The sequence below is a fragment of the Rhyacophila brunnea genome, unplaced genomic scaffold (genome assembly GCF_057557595.1).
Source record: "Rhyacophila brunnea isolate RB1 unplaced genomic scaffold, BYU_Rbru_1.0 scaffold_63, whole genome shotgun sequence".
In the NCBI taxonomy this organism is placed as follows: domain Eukaryota; kingdom Metazoa; phylum Arthropoda; class Insecta; order Trichoptera; family Rhyacophilidae; genus Rhyacophila; species Rhyacophila brunnea.
Window position 1 is genome coordinate 36,245 of NW_028233310.1, and position 23,593 is coordinate 59,837.

The 23,593-nt window shown below is 25.6% G+C and overlaps 1 pseudogene; it reads right to left on the minus strand.

Moving 5' to 3' along the window:
• Positions 1–22,435: 22,435 nt before the first annotated feature.
• Positions 22,436–23,332, minus strand: LOC147065025 (uncharacterized; annotated as a pseudogene).
• Positions 23,333–23,593: the final 261 nt, after the last annotated feature.

Genomic DNA, 23,593 nt, shown 5'->3' on the forward strand with positions numbered 1-23,593 from the left:
AAAATTGAAAGTACCTTTAAAAATGATATTTAATTGATGCTAATATAATTTCTTTCTGTTTAACAAGACTGTTGAAATGATTATGTTCACATACTTCTTTTATCTTAATTCTTGCTGAATTAGTTTAAAAAAAGAATATTTTTTTTACAAAAAATATTAAGGTTTAATTAAATATTACTTTAGATTATTTATATTTGCAAAAAATATGTGCAATTTATGTAAGTTTAGCAATTTTTAATCTGATAAATAGTTTTTTTTATTTATAGTAAATTATAAATCGATCTGTATACAAATCTTAAAATGAAAAAAATATTAAATAATTGTTTTTAAAATTTGAATTTCGATTGAAACGTATGAAAAAGACGTTTAAAACACAATTAATCTAAATAAAAAACAAATTTAAACACTACTTATTCCGTTTACTTTAAATATTTTGTATTTTTTTATCTTATTTTAAATATAAAACATTTATGGATGATATTATAGTATAAAATACACCATTTGAATATACTTTAATAGCTTAATAGGGGTTTAAGATTGGTTTGGCGTACAATTTCTGTTGTTATTTGACACCACAACTTTCATTGATACATTATTGAATAAAAATTCGAAGTATGTGTTTGATTAAATTTACTACAATTATACCACAAATTAATCCATACATAGTGCTTATAATAACTAATTTAAATGTTCAAAAGCTCTCTAACTTTCTTTTGTGACAAGAAAAGAGCGATTGTCATATGTAGTAATTAAGAAATGGGTTTTTATTGTCTTATAAATAAGTTTTGAATTAATATATAATTCAATCGCTATGTAATTTTTTAAACAAAAAAATAGATTTTGTTCGATCAAAAACATAGATACTCAACATACTATTGTGAATTATTGTAATAAATTATGGTTTAATTAACTAAATGGCATACCAAATAACCAATATAAAAATATAAAGTTGTTATAGAAATTTAAGAGACATATCAGTTTTATAAGGTGTGAATAAACGAAGCCTTTAAATTTCTGCTGATTTTTTCATTGTTTTATCAAAAAATATCAAAATCGAATTTTGTGTGAAAAAAATAATATAATTATAAAAATTATTGTCATTTATGCTAGTTAAGAAAACACAGCTTTCAAGTTATTCGTTTTTTTAGTTCTTAAAACGCAACACTTGATGAATTACTTATTATCGGGGCTTTAAATATGTTTATTTTATCAGCTTTTATAGAAAATCTCAAAATTCGAATCAAAAGATTACCCGTCAAATTGTATTTTTGATTGATGAATTAATATGAGCAAATAAACGCCAATTATTTCGCTTTCTAAAAAAATTCATATTAGGGCTTGGTTTAATATCTGATATTCCGAATTTTAAAATACCTTCGTTTAAAAAAATTGAAACCATAAAGATTAATGACTAATATCTTAAAAGATATCCGTAGAGCGAGATCTAAGTATTCGAAAATTCTTAGCAACTACTTCCGCAAATATATACTTTAATAAAGAGTTCTCCGTGTGTTTAAAATTTAATTAAAAGTGTATTTATCAAAATATAAATAAAACCAGAAAATGTATGGTTTGCTGCGTAACAGAATATATATCGGAGAAATAAACATAATTTAATTATCACATGACCGACTAGTATTTTTTTGAATAATAAAAAGAACTTGATATCATCTATATAGGCTGAAATTATATGTATTGGAAACCAGATCAAAGTTGAAGATGAGAATAGATGAAAATATGACTAATCTGGAAATGAAAAATCCAAATTTAAGAATTCAGAGCATATAGTATCATACATCACAGCCATGGTCGTTGTTATTACAGAAATCAAGAGTTTCATATTAAGGACCTTTGAACGACCACCATAAGCATAAATAAAAACCAAAGTATTGAGATTAATATTTAAACTGAAAAGTGATAAAATATAAGATGGATTATGTGGTGGGCCATGAAAATTTGTGATTGAGGTGATATGAAGCCAAACTATTACATAGAGCAATCGAGAGTTTTATCACAAATTTTAATACATATAGATCGAATTAACACATCAATCAATTTTATTTAAAATTATTATGATATAAAATGCCACTGTATTCAATATTTAACAAATTATACAATTTGTTGGATAGTATAGATTACATAATAAAGCTGGAAATATGTATTATCTCATCAAAAATATCCAAATGGATTCTTTATAATTAATATCTTGTTATAGAATCCACCATATCTACATTTAAGATTTTGATTAGAATGGTATATCACACTATAAATTTTAAGAAAATTTAATTCTTGAAAAGTGACATCTGAAATCGGAAATCCAAAAAAATATATAATTTAAAATACATTTATTTGCTATTTCATTGTTTTTATGTCCATTAAAAATTATCGAATATAAAAATATATTTTTTTAGTTTGTGAATAGTTATTAAATCTCTAATAAAAATCATGGACATGGGCATAATTAATAAACCGAATCATTACATTTATAAATTATAGAATATTCATCTTTGTCCTATAAATTAAAAAAATTCAATTTTTAAAAACCAGTTAAAAGTTCTTGCTTTAGTTATAATTTAATAGCATTTATTATCCAGTTAACATAGCTAATTTTATACAGTTTCCGACTCTAAATCTTACATTTAAATATCTTAAATTTTGTAAAAATCTCAATAATTCCCTTTAATAGTTACAAAGTATCTAATTGATGCCTTTTAAGTGCTATTTTTTCAGAAACCACAGTTTTATGACTCATTGTATGAGAAACTTTATATTTTACACACAAACTTATTGTATCGCTAAACTTCCTAACACATTTCCAAATGTAAAGGCAAGTAACAAGGTCAGTTCTAGTATAATATGTAATGGTTTCCAAAAGTAATGACCCGATTATGCTGCTGAATTATAACAGTAAAACCCTAAATTATTATATATAATAATAAAGTTGATATAATTCAATTGTATTTAGGGGACGCTGAAATGGTGAGGTCATGAATTTGCGCTCCTACAGCTCGAATCCGAGTCATTAAAATGACAAATATACGCGAGGGTATGGTTTGTGTGCCAAACAATATGATCTGTAACAAAATAAAAACATAAAGAGAAAATTTAGGTTTCTGTGTAAGCCGTCAAACTGTCTTTAGAGGTTTTTAGTTAACATACTATATGATGAGTGGGTAGGCAATAGAAGTGTATATTTATAGATTTTAGCCCTCAAAAAAAGCTCATATGAATCTAGTTTCTTGCTGTTATTTAATTTTGTATTTTGAAAAAGCTATATGTGCAGTTCGTATGGGACACAAGGAGTATAATAGTAACACACTGAGACGTGTAGCCGTTAAGAAAGGTTTCCTATGTTGAACAGGTGTGCTTTTAAATATGAATATACATATATAAATTTCTTCTAATCGCTTAAACCATTATCCAATAATTATTTCTTAGAGCTATAAAATCTAATCTGGTGGCTTAGTGTGCGAAACAATACCTATTAAAAACATAAGAAATGTGTTATATATCCCTGCCAACATATTAGAATATATTTTACAGATTTAGAGCGTAAACAGCCAAAAAATGGCATTATTTTAATACTAAAATATCATTTAAGTTATTTACATAAATCATATTACCACAACGAGGAAACATCACCATCATACATAATCTGGCTTTGATTACTTTCTTTTGCTTACGCAAAAATACACGAATATTTTAGCACCACAATAAAATGTGTGTGACGAGAATGATGCTTTCTAATTTTACAGGTTCGGTTAAAGTGTGTTTGTTGTATCCCTTGCAGCGTTGCGGCATTGATTACCAGTTAGAAATTTATCAATATTCTTGTGATAGCAGGGATTCGAAGATTCAATCATTTAAATTGAAGATTTTAGGTTTACAACAATATAATATCACCACATTTATTCTAATATTTCACTATCATTTTGGTAAATATTGCATATAGAAATTTTTTTATGTTTTTTGAAAACTTAAAGTAGCAATGATTTAGTACTTTGAATTCGACCTAGAATATTCATTTTAAATGATTTAAGTTTCGATACTCCACACGCAAGGAATATAACCAACATGTTTCGGTCGATCCACTGTAAAAAAATAACTTCACACTTTAAAATACCCTCGATTATGACGATAAATAGACTAGCATGATTCCAGAACCAAGTGTTAAAAGCTATGCATTTTATTTTGGAAATTTTCACCCGTATTGATGACCCAACTGGCCTGATAAACACCGTTAATCTGGGTAGCTATACACTATTTTATAAAAAATTTATAGAAAATTTAGGAATAAATATGATAAAAAATGTTATTACTTTAGTTTTTATATGATCCAAGTTAATTTTCAAACCATGCGAATTGGCAATATGAGCTTCAATAGATTTTAAGAAAAATAAATTTAAGTTATATAAAATAAAAAATCGTCTACTAATGAAAATAACTCTTACCATAGTTATACATCAATAAAGATCAGATAGATAGTGTGCTTAACTACCCTTTTTTCATTATTTATATAAATATAAATTGAGAAAGAGGTTTATGTTATGTAGTCATGCCTTATTAAATTTTATATCAATTTTTGGGTGTTTAGCACAGAAAATATGCATTATTTTATTATCACAACTAGAGATCCTAGTTTTGTATAAGGAGATCAAAAACAAATAGCATTTGTCAGAAAAAAAAAGATTAAAAGCAGATTATACCAATGAGTACTTTTTCTGATAAAATGGTTAAAAAACGATTCATTTCATTTAAAACTTTATAATCCGTGAATTTCAATTATTAATATATAGAATAAGGTTTTAATTTTATGAAAATCTTAATTTGAAATTATATGTTTTTAATTGAATTTAAAAATTTAATAAGGTCACTTGAACGTAATTAATTAAAGACGAGATAAATCTTTGATGCAGATAGATGTTATGAAGACTTCAAAGTTCATATATATGATTTTTGAAAGTACTGAATTTTACTGCCCATTCTTTGTATATACATATATTAATTTTACAGTTACATGCATTATACCCTACTATTTATTATTTTTGTTCTAAAATCCTGCTGTTTTTTTAGAGTTTATCTTGAGTATTTTTTATACCATTTATCTTATATAGTTGAAAAAAATTGATTAAATTTTAAATTTTCAATTTAGAATCTTATAATATAATTTTTTACTTCTGTCATAAATTTTATGCTAGAGGTTTTTATTTTAATTATGATCTCTCTATGATAAAATTAGATTTTTTAAATAAATAACCTTTAGCCAATATTTTCAATCAAAAATATTTGATTTTTTATGATCTATATTTAATTAAAATAAATAAATAAATGTTACTTATCCACATACATCGTTTTTTTGTTAATTTATCTTGCTTTAAATTAAGTTTTGTACTTTTTATATAACTACATCCCTCGAAACTTGGTTTCATAAGTTTAAAAGATTTATATACTATTATTGTTATTTGTATGTCAAAGATTTAGTATCACTGACTCTCCACACCCACATAAATAGTTAATTACATTATTTATTTTAATTTTAGACTTTTCTTAGATCAAAATTTTATAGTTTCAAGTAAATATATTAAGCAACAACGCTATTAAATTAATGAATTTTTTTTTGATATTCTCTCTTTAATTTTTCTAAAAATTCATCATAAACTTCGGGGGCTAGTTAATTTCTACTGTTATTCACAAATAAATTTTGTGTTAAAATATTAGCGACACTAATAATTAAACCAAATGAAAATTCTCGTTAACCTTTTTGTATGTTTAAAATTGTGTTTTCAAATTGAATAATATATTATAATTATCTTTTATTCATTTTTTCAATCTTATTTTATATAAAAGTTAGTTTATTACAATTAATACAAGACAATCGAACTCATCTTATTTAGAAGAAAAGAGCTGTTGATGAAGATATATCAGATATAAGTATCGAAATATTGATCAAGGAGCTGTGAAATGTTCTAATGGCTGAATACGTCTACATAGTTGGACTTCATCAAAACAAACTTAACACATAAATATAAAATAATCACAATTAATAATGGTTTGCAGAGATAATATAGAATAAATACCAATTTATAATTTTCTTTATCCTCACAAAAATGCAGTAAATTACATTTCTTTTTATATAGAATGCAAGATATTTAGCTTAAGAAAATGATTTAAAGCGTTGCTAATTTATGAAAAACGTTTAAGAACAGAATAAATATTTGATACTTTCAAGAATTTTGTAAAAAAGTAGACCTAATTTTGGTAACTTTATATTTTAAAAAAATCTTATAAAAGCTTATCTACATAATGAATAATAAATTTTGTTGCAAATAACTTCACTTTTTAAAACTTTGATAATTTTAAAAATCAGAAACACTTTAATCAATGATTAAAGGTTCTTTAACAAATAAACTTGTTGTTTGAGGCTTATTTTCTAGAAAAATATTGAAAAAGACAATATATTCGTTCAAGAAATTCAACCTATTCTTTGGAGCCTTTATATTGCAATGATGCATATTTTTAAAATCGCAAAGTTTGTTCAAGAAATTATTTTTCTCTAGTTTTTTTTACCCACCATTTAAATAATATTTAAATATCCCGAACACTTATATATTTATGATATAAAAATAGCAATAAAATGAACAATTTAAATATTTATAGCAAAATATTTTATTTTATATGTTTATTGTTACCTATAAATGTAAAATTATTAATTTTAGCTCTGATATCAATATGAACATCACTGCCAATAAATATTTTGCAATTATTTTCTCTCAAAATATTGATTCTTGCTGCCGATAATTTTAGGTTAGAAGCATTCTTGGTCAAATATTCATCCAGTTTAATCTGTAAATTTTCTCCAATGTGAGAATTTTGCTTTATAACATTTCTATTCATCATAGTTACCCAATTTGTTATGATAGATTTGTATCTTATAAGGCAGTTTTTTCCTATATTGCAATTTTCAAAAATAGTACAAAAGCTCAATATTATTGTTTCATCACCGATTTTAACGTTTTCTTCTATCACGCTATCGTGTAAAATTATTACTTGATTGCCCCATTGAAAATTCTTGCCTATTTTAGCAGTATTGTGTATTGCTACTTTTTTAAAAGTATATTTATCTCTGTAAATTTTGAAATCGCACTTTTCGTCATATGTAAAGAGAATTTCAACATTTTCATTTAAAAACTGATGTTTCGTTTTGATTTTTGAATCGGGGTTCATGGAAATCCATACATTGTAATTCACCCAACTACGCTTTGGAAAATTGAGTACATAAAACAATGGAATAAGATGTGCTGTGTGTAGGATATCATAAAACATCAATTTATTAAAGCTTTTATTTTTTAAAAGATCCAATAAAGAAATTTGACCATAAAGATATTGGCAGCTATATGGAAAATACGTCTTTCTGATACGTGAAAGCAAAATTTCAAGACCGTTTTTTCCTGTTATTTTATAGCGATTCTTTTTGTTCTGGATATTTATTTGAGAAAGAAGATTTGATTCGTATTTTTCCTGACTTACTAGCATATTCAACGGTTGACCAATGAAAAAGTCTTGTTCAAAAGAATAATATAAACCCAAATCCATTAAAAATGGCTTGTCATTAGTCGACTTGAAGTATTTTACACCATCAATAGTTCCCACAAATATGAGATAAGGTTCTTCTAGATCATGATTTCTAGCAGGGTGAAATTGCGAATCGGCTTTCATCGGATTATAATATGGAAATTGCTGATATTGAGCAGTTGTATAATAGTTTTTGTTATGATTTTGACTACCAAATTGATTAGATGCTACAGGGAAGCGGAACACGGGGGGTAACTGCAATGGTGGTTGATACGCATAATTAGTTAAAATAGCTTGTGGTGCAGTAATAGGGTGGCTTTGAATGAAAGGCTGACTTTCTGCTGAATTTGTGCCATTTGAATCTTTAGAAGAATACGATTTTACCTGCATGTTTGGATCTGCTTGAATTTGATTGTCAGAAACATTATGAAATTGTGTATACATGCGAGATTCATTGATAATTGGTGGAAAAAATGAAGAGTTTTGAATCTGTTGTAGATGATGATACCCATAAATTGGTTGTAAATTTTGTCTACGATCTTCTAAACCTTCAACTGAATATCTAGATCCGACATCTGGATTTTGCATTAATGAAAAATTATTCACGGAACCTTGGTTAACGTCATCATGTTTTATGAATATTTTTGGATTCTCTTTGGTTGATTTGACCAGGATAGTAAAAAAGAAAATCATTATTTTAATGGGATTGAAAAATTTTATATTTAGCACAACAAAACCTTAAATATATTTTATTTGCAGAAACTACATACTAGATGAAAAAGAAATATAATACGGACGCAATATCAGCTGCTTATCCGATTTATTATTTTGGATTTTTAGATTACATATTTTATAAAGTATTCACAATTCCAATATTTTAGTGCGATCAAAAAGATTGAATTTTTTTTGAAACCACAAGTGATAATAAAACATAAAATCATATTCAATCATTTAGAATGTGGTAACTTTATTTCAAACTAAAGTAATAGAGTTATATAATAGGTCTTGGATATTCAAACATGGATTTGTACGTTTAGAAACAAAGTATGCAAAAAATTCGTTTCTACAATTTTGGACAAAATAATTCTTGGAGCAAAGGTTGCATTAAGATTTAATATCCTAAATGTTAATTATAATTTAAATTCCAATAATTCGTAAGTAATAATTAATTAAGTCTGCATTAAAAAACTAGGAATGCCAACTATAAGTAGAAACATACGAAGAAAAATTAAGAAGTGATTAATGCTTTAACACATGTTCATTTTGATTTGGAGATATATTTTATTTTGTTCAGTTTATATTTGTTCAGGCAATACTATGGATTCCCTCTATAGAACAGATTTGACAGATACTTCTTTACATCACATCTTATTTTCTCAAGACTTAATCGTTCAAGTATTTTACTCAATTCCATTGTTTGTGCATATGATTCAGTTTTCATTCTATACACCCGTAATGGGTCACTTATATTATTTTATAGCCGATCCATCATTACTTAACCTTAAAAGTATAGAAAGAATTTTATGAATTAATTTTGCGTAAAAATATCGAGTTTGTGTTAGTTATATGAAAAACCAATAATTAGAGCAATAAATTTGTGTTAAAAATCCCGGATGAAGCAGAAGCATACATGCAAGCTCTCATACTCCGCAAGACAGTTGAACTCATCTCATTTATGAGAAGAAGAGCAGTTGATAAAGATAGATCTGGGAAAAGTGTCAAAAGATGTATCAAGGAGATGCGCACTCTGTCAATGGGCTGGACACGTCTAAAGAGATATTATTGATAAAAAGAAACTTAACCCATAAATTAAAAAAACTATAGACAATCTATAGTTTTTGATGGCAAATTTAAATAGTTTAAAACTAAATGAACACAAAAAACAAGGTATGGGGCTTTAATTTGGACAGTATAACTATTTTAATAGTAAAAATAAATATTTGTTTAATAAATAAACGAATTATGCATTCAACAAGCTGGAACATTGTTGGTTTATAATTTATAGCGATTAATTTTACTTTTTTTGAATTTATATATAATGAACTAATAACTATTTAACCACGATTTTATTTATCACAACCATCATAAAAAAGTCTCTCTTGCTTTTTCATTTAATATTGACCGTTAATTTCAGTAGGAACGGGAAATAGTAGGTTTTCTACCCTAAATAAAAAGGATCATAAAAAGGAATATGATTCCCCCAGATAAAACTTAGCTGTACCATTTGTATTTAAATTTCATAAATAACTTATATTTTATTTCATTTTTTTACCTTTTACAAAATTATTGTAATAGTTTTAGTATTCGGTAGAAATTATTATCTAGGATCCGCGATAAAATTTTATAACATTTCATAAAGATTATTTTCAATAGAATCGAAAAGACGCAAATATAAACTTGCTTCTAAAAATTAACTTAATCATGATGCCGTATTTTAAGGCTATACAATACACTTACCATCAATGCAAAATTATTTTATACATTGCAAAAATACAAAAAAAAATTATTTCAATCACATAAAAACCTAATATAAGCGATAATTCCACAAGATTAGACGGCAACTTGTTAACTTGCTTGTTCTATCTATATACAATTTTCTTATACGGGAAATATTTGGTTTTGATATCCGAAATTTGTTGTTATATTGGTAAAGGTAGGTATAGGACAGTTTATATAATGAAAAAATATTATCAAACATATGAGACCTGGATTTTTAGAAATATATGTAGACCAGTATAAGTATAAAAAACGATTTCAATTATGGCTTTTGATTGGCCTATAATAAAGATATATCTTAAACACCACATAACCATATCAATAGATTTTTAAAATGATTGTATGACGCTTAAACTAGTTTTGGGTGTTTTAATTAAAGTTAATTAATGTTATCTCACTAGCATTCTATATTAGGGTTATAATAAAAATTGTTGTATGCTTATGTTATCCCCTATATTTCGAAGGTAGTTTAAAAAACTTCATATTTTCGTAACTTGTCCTATAAAAGATTTTTTATGCTTGTAAAAAAAGATTTACTATATTTAAATTCAACAGGGGAAAACCTAGATTTTGGAGATCAATGGTATTAGATATATAATGCAAATGATATACAAAATAAATAGGTTTACAAGCATGTCTTAATATAAATTCGGCAAAAAAAATGGTTACGAAGAAGAAAATAATAGGAATAAAAGGATCTACAATAAAAGGCTCTGTAACAAATATAGACTTACTGCATACTTTTATGCTTTTTTAAATTCTAATATCAATAGATAAATCTATCCGCATGAAGGATTTGTCTATTAGTTATAATGAATTTAATAAGCCCTAAAAAATGTCAATTTTTTTATAATTTCAAGGGGAAAAGTAAATAAGTCATATATATCATTGTAAAAACATAAATATGTTGTATCTTATACGTTTTATGGTTTGTGTATGCAAGAAATATGAGCAATGGCTTCCAAAGCTGCAAAATATAGTCACGATGGTTATAACTATAGGCATAAAAATTTAGCCCTTGATAAAACCAAAATACGACAACTATATATAAATTGATGTAGTTCAATAAATAAGAAATGAACATATGAAAATTCTTGAAATTTATACTCTTCTATTCCAAAGAAATTACCAAAGAACTATGTGTGAAGTTGATGGCAAGGATCAAAGATACGCTAGAAGATTAATATGTAGTCAAGTTCTTAAAAATAGTACATTTAAGCAATAATACGGTTAGAAAGAGATGCAACTTTCTGCATTATAAAGACGATGAAATAATCCTTGAATATAGGTTCAAGACACATCGAGAAAGGAAACTAAAATAGATCAGACCTTGAACTAAACTATTTTATACACGTTAGAATCTTCTAGCCACTTTTTTTGAATTTCTTGCTATAGATTCAAAGCAATATTGATAATTTCATTAAGAGTGTGGTCAGAGAGGTTTCACATATATTCGGATAAATTAAAAGCTATAAAATATAATATGTAATGTATTCGCACAAGAAAAGACCATGTATAATGATAAATTTTTTGATACGTTTGCTTGAGTCTGAACTTAAAATGTTCGTTTCACAAAAAAAAATTAAAATACGACAATATAAAAGATAAAATCCAAAAAATAATTATTGAACGCATGGCTACGGGTTTTTACGTTTTTTGATTAAATCATATTATAGTTTTATAAAACTGTATATGAGAAAACCAATGTTCAAGATTAAATCTTTATGTCTTTAATTTTAATATTATTTACATTCTCATGTAAATTTAAATGATTTTTCTTTTATTAGCTTTAATGAATTTATTTTATTGTAATTTATTTAATGACCGGTGTATTTTTCATTTTATCTTAACCTTCTAATATATAGTTTATTTTTCGGTCGGTGAATAATGATATGTTTATGTTTGTATAATAAATATTTTGTGTTTCAAATAATTAGACTCGGATTTTGTCGCGATGTTCCAAATGATGCAAAATTAAAAAAAAAAAAATACTTTTTTTGTCTTTACTCCGCACTTCTGTATTTTTAAAACCTTTAATGCTCTTGTGCAAACTAATTATGTAATTTTGTAATTATTCTAAAATTTGTGATATAGGAGATTCCTAGAGATAAGACCATCACTTATATTATCGAAAAAAAAATTGAAGATATATTTGTCATGCCAGCTAGTATTTAAAGCAGTAAACACAAAACGGATTAATAAGTGAGATTTGAACTGTCGTTCTGCTTGTAATCATTGCTCAAAAGAATAAAAAACAATGGGACAAAGGGTCTCGTAATTATTGATGCTGACACTATTTTATTCTTAATGCACCTTTAATAAAAATAAAAGTCAAAAATTTGCATAACGTGCACAGAATATTAGTCTTGTATACGCATAACCTATACTATAGCTTACACAGATAATTTCATTATACAAAAAAATTATTGTTTCTATTGCGATCTAAAAATACATAAGCTTACTGATATAACACATCCAAAAGATTAAAATCCGCATAAGAAAATCACAAAGTATTTTATTTACCTCAAAAGAAGCGGTTTGAGGTTTCTAAACAAGCAAAAGTTTCAATTTTCTTAAAATTAAATATAATAGTATAGTTCATGATTCTCTTTAATTCCCATTAAATTAAAATCTTAGTAAAATAGCATTAAAAAAATACATTTTAAATACAATTATCTAGATTTGCAACTATTTTTTAAATACAAATGGAGCTTTTAATTATCCCCCTGTTTGCTAAAATTAGGTATTTGTATATAAAATTTTGGAAATTTAAATCAAAAATTTATAAAAACTTATAAATATAGTCGATGGAAGATTCTAACATTGCGGACCTATTTAGACAAGCTTGATCCTCCCCATATAAATTTATCCTGAAATATTTCATTACCTATAAACTGTTTTCACACATCTGTAAAACATAATTATTTAATAAAGTTAATACTTATGTTTATTCGGTTGTATAATCAAACCATATTTGCTACGATAACTCGCGTAATTATAAAATTTATTTAGCCAATATTTATTTGTTAAATATCAGCGTCATGTTTCTAATCTAATCAAAATCCATTAAAAATTTTATTTTAGCAGCATCTTTATTGTTGGTGGTGTTTATTCAGTGTTTTGATCATTTATTCTATTTATGGTATAATTCTTCTTGCTCTTAAGATTTTTACTACAATTTAAAAAATTTAAGATAAAGACAATTTCCAGTTTGCATGTCAATACTTCATGTAAGTATATGATTTATTTTTAAAATAATACTTTAAAAATTATACTTGAGCTTTATTGATAGGTGTTGTGACATAAGAATATTATAGCCTCTTTATGTAAGTGGATGCTCTATTAATTTAATTCTTTCTATTTTTGTGCTATATTTATGGTAAATATTCTTTATTTATCTTTTTGTATTCTGTTTATTGTTTTATTTTTATTTGTGTGTTTTATTGGATTTTTGCTTCACTATTTTCATTTTAGCATTTTATTGAAAAATTTAGGATTATTAATGTGACATTGCTGAAAATATGATTTCTTTTTAAACACGATTCATTTGTTTCTATTTTTTTTCATTCACCTAAATTTTATTTTTCAACTGTTTCAGAATAATGTGGGAAAATAAAGAAGGTTTTCACTTGTTTGATTTAAATCCGATCTACAATCCATGATTTTAAGGTTTATCATAGTCTAATAATGAATTGAACTTATATTTTTTTTGTTTTTGGGTGTATTGGGTTTATATTATCTACTTATTCTTATAAAATATTTTTTTTATTTAAATTGATAAATCTCCTTTGTCTCTTTTACGCCATCACTTTGCTTTATAAATTCAAAATATACAAGATACTAACAAATTTTCACATTATTTTATATATATACTGCAAGTTTTTAAAATCAAATATAAATATTGAAAATGTCAAAGATTTATCAAAAAAATATTATTGGCCGATGTTTTTTTTATTGTTTAATTTACATCTAAAATCGATTCTATCTTATAATTCATGAAGGTGAGTTTTATTATCAAATTATAAATTTTTTCTTTTAATTCTAAACAACAAATATAAATCTGAATTGATTCAAGAGAATAATAGTGATATACTTCATAAAATGGAAACTGTAATCACAAAAAACCAATAGTCGTATTTTAAATTTTACTAGAAAATCTGTTGAAGCAGAAGCATATGAAATACAATAAAATTAAGAGAAACACTTGCATTAATAAGTTACGAAAAAGAGGAGTTTATATGCAGGTTTTCGGTGAAAAAAATGTAAATAAATATTCCTTAAATCTGTTTTACAGGTTAGTTTAAGTTTTAGTTAACCAAATACGAATTAAAAGTTGAAATTACCCCCTAAATATAAAAACGATATATAGGTGGGTAACTTCTTCACAAAAAATGTAACGTTATATAGAAAAATTGATAAATATTTTTTCTTAATTTTGAGCATACACTCTAAGAATAATTTCCCGATTAGTTTTTGAATTTTTCTAAAAAACTGGCATTATAGCTAAGAACCAAGGATATGAATGTATTGAATTACAAAAAATCCATTATGATTATTTATATGTGTCATCTCAAAATATTGAAGTTTACCTCTTATTTATAAATCAAAACAAAGATTTTCAAATAAAACTAATAGATAGCGCCTATTTTTTTTTGAAAATCCCAAAATATTTTTGATCATTTAAAAAAATGGTAATGAAAACTTACAATATAGATCTTTATCTTTAAAATATTTTCAATATATTTTTTATAGATGAAAAAAATTTGGTAGGGCTTCTTTTATCTTGATATTTTACTTTTAAATGATTTTTTTATGAAAAAATAAAATTTATACAACGATCTTTATTATATATACCAGAATTCATAAAGCGACTTCTATATTTGCTTAAAAAAGATTTACTATACCTGAAAAGGGTCAAAAGATGCATCAAGGAGCTTTGCAATATTCCCAATGAGCTGACTATGTCTAAATAGACAAAATAGATGAAATAAACTATATATGAAACCTTGATAGATTAAATAAGATTTGTTTTGGATTAAGATTATTTAAAAAATAATTGTTGATGATCCCTTTAAAAAAGAGATAGCGTCTGTTCATAGGTAAGTAATGTTATTCTCTGCGCATTAAAACATGTTTCTAAAAATATATGCACTATAATTATGCATTTTTCGAATATTTTTTGCCTTATTTATTATCTTAAAAACATAACACATCACGAAAACCCATGTTCATATTTTCAACCTGTTAGCATCAATGAAAGATAATTCTAAAAATGAACTTAATTTATTCGCTTTATAAAAAATACTGGCAATTAGTGGGCCTCTTTATATTTAATAGGTTCATTTCTACTTGTTATGCATTCAAAATATATTCGTAAAAAAATTTTGTAATAATTGGTAAACAAATTTTTGATATAACAAATAATATATAGCTTTAAAATAATAGAATATAAAATATATGTTATGCATATTTTCTTGACTCCTTTTTGATTGTTAATGAATTAACCTTGTCTAATCAAATTATCTCCTTAAAAAAATTTCAGAAACCTATTGTAATCAAAGAATAATAATTTGATAGGTAAAAAATAGCAATAAAGCTAAATTTCGCAAAAAAAAATTATTTATAAGGTATTTGTAATTTATAGACGCGAAAAAAATGAATTCAAAAAAAGAGGAATACAATATTTTTTTGTGTTTAGATTCGAAATTTGTGGGCTTGTATGGAAAAGAAAATGGTCTTAAAAAATATGAGAAATCATTGCCTTCCATAAAAAAATTTGAAGGTGATAAAAATCACTCTTTTGATGCTAAAGACTCTGATGTGAATTCAAACATTGCTATAAAGGACGGATGGGAATACAAGATAAATGAACTTTTTGATAAACAAATTACTGGGATGGATTATTTAGAGAGCTGTAATTCGACAAGCTCAACAGATTCAAATCCTATATATTCTAATGTAAAATACAATGAAATGGAAATTGAATGTGATAAAACTAAGCCTCCAACAAGTAATAATTTATATGAAGTTTTTAGGTCTAGTCATCTAATGAATAATATAAAATCAAATTTAAAATCATCCAACGAAATTTTTTACGCTAAACCAACAAATATTGAACATTGTGAATTACTTCGAAAAAATGTGTTACCAGATAAAAAATATGTAACAGAAAAAAACTTCGATTTTATGAATCCCTCTGATAATTTAGTAAAAACACATGATAAATCACAGCAAATGGAAAATATTTTTGCTGGAATATTTGAATTACCAAAAACAAACAAGAATGATATTATTAAATCACACAGTCACGTGGAAGATGTGGATTTGGATGCTAACTTGAATAAAAAAAGAGACAACAGAATATATAAAAATCATGAAAAAGTCCGCCAAAAACTTTCATCACATGTATATAAAGAAATTTCTGTTATAAAAGCTGAAAAAAAGAGTGAAATTGAATTTACTATAGAATCTGAATCTGGTAATAATATATTTAGTGGCCTACATAAAAGACAAAGATTAGTATTAACCAAGATTCAAAGGGAATATTTAAAAAGAATATTTGCAAAGTTTCCCTTTCCAAAGAGAACATTGTTAGAGCAAATGTCATCTAATTTAAAAATTTCACCAAGAAATGTTCAAATTTGGTTTCAGAATGAAAGACAAAAAGTTAAAAAAACACTCAAAAAAACTGGTGATTATAAGGGAGAGTTTATATATTATAAAAACTCGAAAATAAGTCGCATTTGTGGACTTGATATGCTAGCTGACGCAGCAGAAATCATGAGAAGAGCGGCTGGAAGCGACGAGAATTGATTAAAAACTTTGACTAACACATGAAACATAAATATAAATTATTTCATTTATGCGATAGGTTTTTTATTAAAATAGAATTTATCTCTTTCCGGAACTCAAAAACCAATTAAAGTGCGTTTAGGTTCAAAAAAAATCTGTAGATTTTAAATTTTGCTAAAAAGATAAATGTAATCATCATTTCAGTTAATTCCACATAAAAAAAAATAATACGTTTTAAAGTCATTAATTTGACCAGATATTTTAAATATTCATAGTAATGTTTTTTTAAAAAGATATAAAGTAACAAAAGTGAATTTATGAAATCTAGGAACTTATTTCGAAATTATAGTTTAACAAATATACTGTCCTATTTAATACCATAAAAATGATAAGATATATGAATATTCAAGATTATAAGCGATGATTACGTGGAATTAATGCTGATTCATATAAAATTTATACGTATTGTATATTTTAACAAGGAAATTTACAAATTTTTGTAATATATAAAATCTCTTAAAATTACCTTATATAAATAATACGGATCAATAAATGGACTTCAATATAAATTGTACAAGTAAAATCTAAAATACGAAATTTATTCGATAAATTAATTTTATATAGTTGTGAAACTTTTCATACATGATAAACCGTACTATGAATTCTAGAAAAAATGATTACATGAATTATAACTAAAAAATATTTGATACTTAATTTTTAAAAAATTCAAAGTAATGGAAAGGAAGTATGTATTTATCATAAATTAAATTTCCCTTTTAAAATAGATTTATAACACTTACCTAAAAGGTTCCCTTTCTCAAAGTTTACGTAAACTTTTATTGTTGTATAGAAACTAGAAAAAAATTACGCAATATAATCAAGCTATTAATATAAAAGGGCTCCTTGAAATTTATTTTGGACACGTTATTACTATATAAATAGCACGTACATTTAATTTTTAGAATTATATTTACACAAATCATTTACTTTAGAATAGTTGGAAATTTTCAAATGTACTAGTATAATATAATAGTAATATGTCAGGAAATAAGTAAAACGAACATCATTGTAAATTTGATAGAATTTTCGATCAATTTAAAGCGCCAATAGATTAATATTGAAATTAAAACACAACAATTGATAAAAATAAATGAAACGTGTAAATTATCAAATAGAAATTCAATGCATAAAAAAGAATCGCAATTTTTTAAACTTTACCATAAATCAATAAACTACGATAAATATATAGATATGCCAATATCATGTACTATTTTCATTATTCTATATATGGGTTAAGTTTTTTATATATATTTAGACGTTAATAGCCCATTAGTAATATAATACGATCCCTTGATACATCTTCTGACACCTTCCCACAATCAATCTTCATCAGATGTTCGTATTCCCTCAAATGAGATGAGTTAAAGTGTTTTTGTTATATTTTTTTAATATTTTATACGTGGGTTAATCTTGTATATTAATTTTAGATTTTCAAGCATAAGATGATAAGTTTTCTGTGGTACATTTTATCTATTCTATTAGATATATCCTCTTCTCTTACATCTTCTTTGAAATATCCGCCTTTTTAAAGCCAATTAGTTTAAAGGTTTTACACAATCCTATAGCTTGAATATCTAGTTCGAATTTATTTTTGACTTTAAGTTCTTTGGGGTTCTTTTTATGAACCATATTATATAGGTTCGACATATAAATATTATGGTTTATAATAATCCATATGGATACAAAAATTATCCCATATTTTATAACATGGGACGGTGCGATGACACGATATTATAGAAGGTACCTGATGGAACTAGATGTCACGAACCCGGTTGAGGCATATATTCAAACCTTGGAATTGAGAAAAACCCTTATATTAATAGGTCTCGAAAGAAGGTGGGGTATTGAAGAAGATTTTGTAAAAGAGAAGATAGCCGAAAGTATAAATACGCTGTGCGTACAGAGAATCAAGCAAGCTGTGCCTGAGAACAAAAACTAAAATTATGACTATAAATATGGCCCATAAATAAAAAATAAATCAATATGGATAGTTCTGTAATCTAATATATTGCTGATAAATAAAAACAATCTAAACTTATAATTAATCTAATACAAGCCGAAAGTTATAATCTATAGAAATGAAAAAAAATTAAAGAAGAAAGCACATAAACTTTTATATTGTTTTGATAATTAAATTAAAACTACTGCAATTTTTATAATAAGAGAATATTCACGAGGTATTTGCTGACTCTCTATGCCGCTATACCACAGATGGGTTTGATATTTATGTTTCATATGCTATTGGCGCTTTTGCATTTAATTATCGGCATTATTTAAGTTTAGCTTTATATATTTATCTTTGTATAATTTTTTAACTTATAAATTTATTTCAATTATGAGAGGGGCTCTTTAATCACAATGAACTCTCATATGGGTTTATGTACATTTATAATTCATATAAAAAAATTAAAATTTCCAAAATCATTTTATAATTCACAAATTTTTTCTATTCTTAGTCTTTTGGATTTATTTTTGCTTTTTTTGCATTATTTTCTACTTTATTTGCTTGTTTACTTGCTGTGGTTTTTAACGTTTCGAATTTCGATTTAGTAAAATACCAGAAAATTTTTAACGGAAAGAATATTTGTACTACAAAAGAATTTGGTATGCATTATTCAATAATTATAAAAATAAAGTTTTATCTAAACCGTATTTATTGAGAAATATTTATCACCTTGCGCTTATTTCATTATTATAAAAATAAAGTTTATGTTGATAGATTCAACAATATATCAGTTTTTTAGTTATTTATACTATATTTTATTATTTTTCTTGATTTTTTTGAAAATTTGTACTTGATCTAAAAAATTTCGATTTAAACATACAATAAATTCGATCAGGTCAAAGATACTTGAAGTAAGAGTTTTAAAAATACATTTAATTTATAAAAAAAATTCTAGTTTTAAATATAGTAAAGACATAAATATTTATATTTGAATCATAAAAAATTACTTAAAGGGAAAATTGAAACCATGAACGAAACAGATGATGTGTATTCAATCTTGTTCTTTTTAATAACAAACGTGTATGAAATTGATGTGTAGATAACATAAGATTTACCATCTAATAATTTAAAATTGAACGGCAAACTAATGATACACCATAATAATAAAATTAAAATAATGAGTAGAAAGAAAATATTTACAATTACATAGTTTAAAAATAAATAGGCAACTATGATATGATGTAATAATAAAATGGCCAAGTCTTAAATGGTTACTTAGTGTTTTATTAAAAAATATATTAAATGAATATGAAGTTACTTGATAAAACAAAAAAATGAAAATGGAGCTACTAGCACGAAAAATGATACTGAAATCTGCAAATCAAAACAAGATAAGTCAATTCCATCAATAGCCTTTCTATAATACTTACACGAGAAATATAATAGAAAGCGGGACATTTATGTATTGTTCAGTATGATTAATTTAGAATGTAAAAAAAGAAACTGTGAAAATATGATCACCTGGTTAAAGAACTCTATTTAATGATAAATATATAACATTAATAGTACCATACGATAAAGTGTGATTGTGTGGTTACAGAATAGATACAATTGAATCAATGTGTTAGAAATACTGACTGAAGCAGAATCTCATTCATTAAGTTAGTATCAGAAAACACTGGAATTCAAAAAACTTGAATAAGAAGATGCATATTAGGTGTTTAGAAGCTGGGTAAATTGATGATTAATAATCAAATATGTCTATAGAACAATAATTGGTTTTGATTGAACAGTTTTAAATAGCTAAAAATTAAATTAACCTAAAAATAAAATCAATTTCTTTCGATTTAGCTTTGATTTAAAAATTTAATGACAGCGATAGAACTTTTCATGCAATAGCAATCCCAGATTTTTATCATGAAATGCGTATATACATGTAAAAAACAAATTTATTTGTAAATATGTAAATAATTTACTATGTTAACTATGTGTCTTAATAAACTTAGTCTTATATAGATGTTTTTGCAGGTAAAAAATAATTTAAATTATTTAATAAACAAAAATTCCGCCATATATTCATTCAATCAAAAACATGAAGCCTTTACCCTATATATCAAGAAATAATATACTGATATTTCTGCATAAAAAGTTGAAGTATAAAATGCGACCATATAAATAACATAACTGGTCAATTGTGTTTTTAAGGGGGGCTTTCGTATGAAATAGATCTCGCAGCTCAAATAATAACGTAAATAATTAAATTGGTTGTATTTACATTTTTAATATCTACTGGCAAATGAACTATCTCTTATCTACAGATTCAAAACACCAATAGAAAAATTATTTATAACTTAGTATGAGGATGGTTACAAAACAGCAAAAGTCTTTTTTAAAGAATTAGAAATGACAAATGAAGCAGAAGCACGCGAACAAAATATAGAATTAATGAAGGCAATTGAAAAAATAAGTCTCGAAGAAAATGAATATTGATGAATATTGTAAAATGATAATTTTGGAGAAATGTCAGTCAAATCTTTTCAAAGAGCATTCTGAGGTTTTTCTTGAATAATTAAGTATATAAAAATCAAATTTACACATAAATAAATAAAAATGTATTTTTACACACACTAGGAATTGAAAGAATATTAAATAAAAACCATTTTCAGGTCTAAGAGGTTTTGGCAAGCAGATACAACATAACAAAATCAAATATTGTCCCCAATAAATCAAATATTTTAATTATACCAAATTTTGTAGTATATTATTTGGTGGTAACACAATAATATTAAAGTTATCAAATAAATCCAAGTTCCAGACTGAATTGAGGCATATATTAAAAATATACGATTGAGGAAAACCGTTGATCAAATGTTCTTGAAAAGAGGAGATGTTAGGAAGAAGATGTAAGCGAAAAAAAATATGTCAAAATTATAGATAAGAAGAAAATGTGGGAAATTAATCAAGCTATGCTTATAGATAGAATCTAAAATTACGATATTAAAATTTACTCCTAAACGCTTAATAAAAAGTATGTATATTTTCAATTAAGTCATAACACACCATAAGTCTTATGTTAATGAGGTGTGTAAAATAACAGGAGCGGTGATACATGCACAACATTATTGTGGAAGAAACCTGAAATAACAAGTCTTCAAAGTAGAATATTTCAGCAAAATATTTCGATGAGGATGATGCTGGAAGAATTATAAGTATGTATTTGTATATAAATTTGAATAATAAGCCTTGAAAGGTGGGTATTTAAGGAAGAAGGTTATGGGGACAACAAATATGGATTTAGAAAGAAACATTAATGTATGTGTATTAAAAGAAATATATTCATAGAGTACGGTTCTGAAGAGGAAATACGCCAAAAACTATTACCTAATCGCACTATAGAGTCATTCATAGCCTTTCTTGGTTTATAAGATACAATAAGATAAATTGAAAAGTAATTAAATTTTATTTTTATTTAATAATATTGAAAAAAAGTTTGAAATCTGCGACTTTATTTCAAGAAAAAACCTTTCCATATTTAAGGTGATGTAAAAAAGTTATAGTTTTAATATGTATTTATATAAAATAATCGGGAATTTTCTTTTCATCATCTGGTTTTGGGGCCTGTTCAAAGACAAGAAATTCATTGGTGCCATTTTCATCTACTTCTAGAACGGTGCCCATATTTCCACATCGATAACAATAATTTGGAGCACTAAAAACAGTGACGCAAGTTTTATCGTGGTGCCACATATACCCACCCATCATTAATTGATGAGCTCTAGCTACAGTTTTAATGGAATTAACTTCATTAAATTTTTTAGTTACATCTGGCCCAAACGTAAAACCTGCTCCTCGTGGAGAATTCCCCCATCCAGTCTTTTCATCTGGATCTGACCACAATAGATCACACATCATTCCATTATGGGGAACTTCTTTCTTTCTATCCATTTCTCTTACACTATCAATTTTATCAAAGCTCGGACTAAGACCACCATGACAACAAAACATTTCATTATTAACTAATGCAGCTACGGGAAAACAATCAAAGAGATCGGTGAACATTCTCCATACACTACCACCATTATACTTTCGATTACACTCATCGTAGAATCCGTACACTTGTGTTATTTGACGAGATTCATGATTGCCTCTAAGAAGATGGACATAATGGGGATGCTTAAGTTTTAGCGCTAGTAGAAGACTAATAACTTCTAGACTGTGATGACCTCGATCGACATAGTCACCTAGAAAAAGGAATTGCGTTTTTGGTGGAAGACCACTTACTTTGAAAAGTTCGAGTAGATCTTGGAACTGACCATGAATATCTCCACATACAGTTACTGGTGATTGAACGTTCAAAACATTTGGTTCGTTTAGTAATACTTCTTTGGATTTCGATATTAGTTCTGATAATTCGTTTTCTGTAAGAAGCTGGCAGCGGAAAAGTTTTTCAAGGAACTCATCTATCATTATAATGAAGGGAGAAATTAAATTTTACAGGGTTTTTAATAAAATAAGAAATGTGAGCATAGGATTTTCAACTCAACATATATCATTAGTAGGAGGGGAGAAATTAAATTTACACGTTTTGTTTTAAATAAGAAATGTAAGCATAGGATTTTCAACTCAACATATATCATTAGTAGGAGGGGAGAAATTAAATTTACACGTTTTGTTTTAAATAAGAAATGTAAGCATAGGATTTTCAATTCAACATATATCATTAGTAGG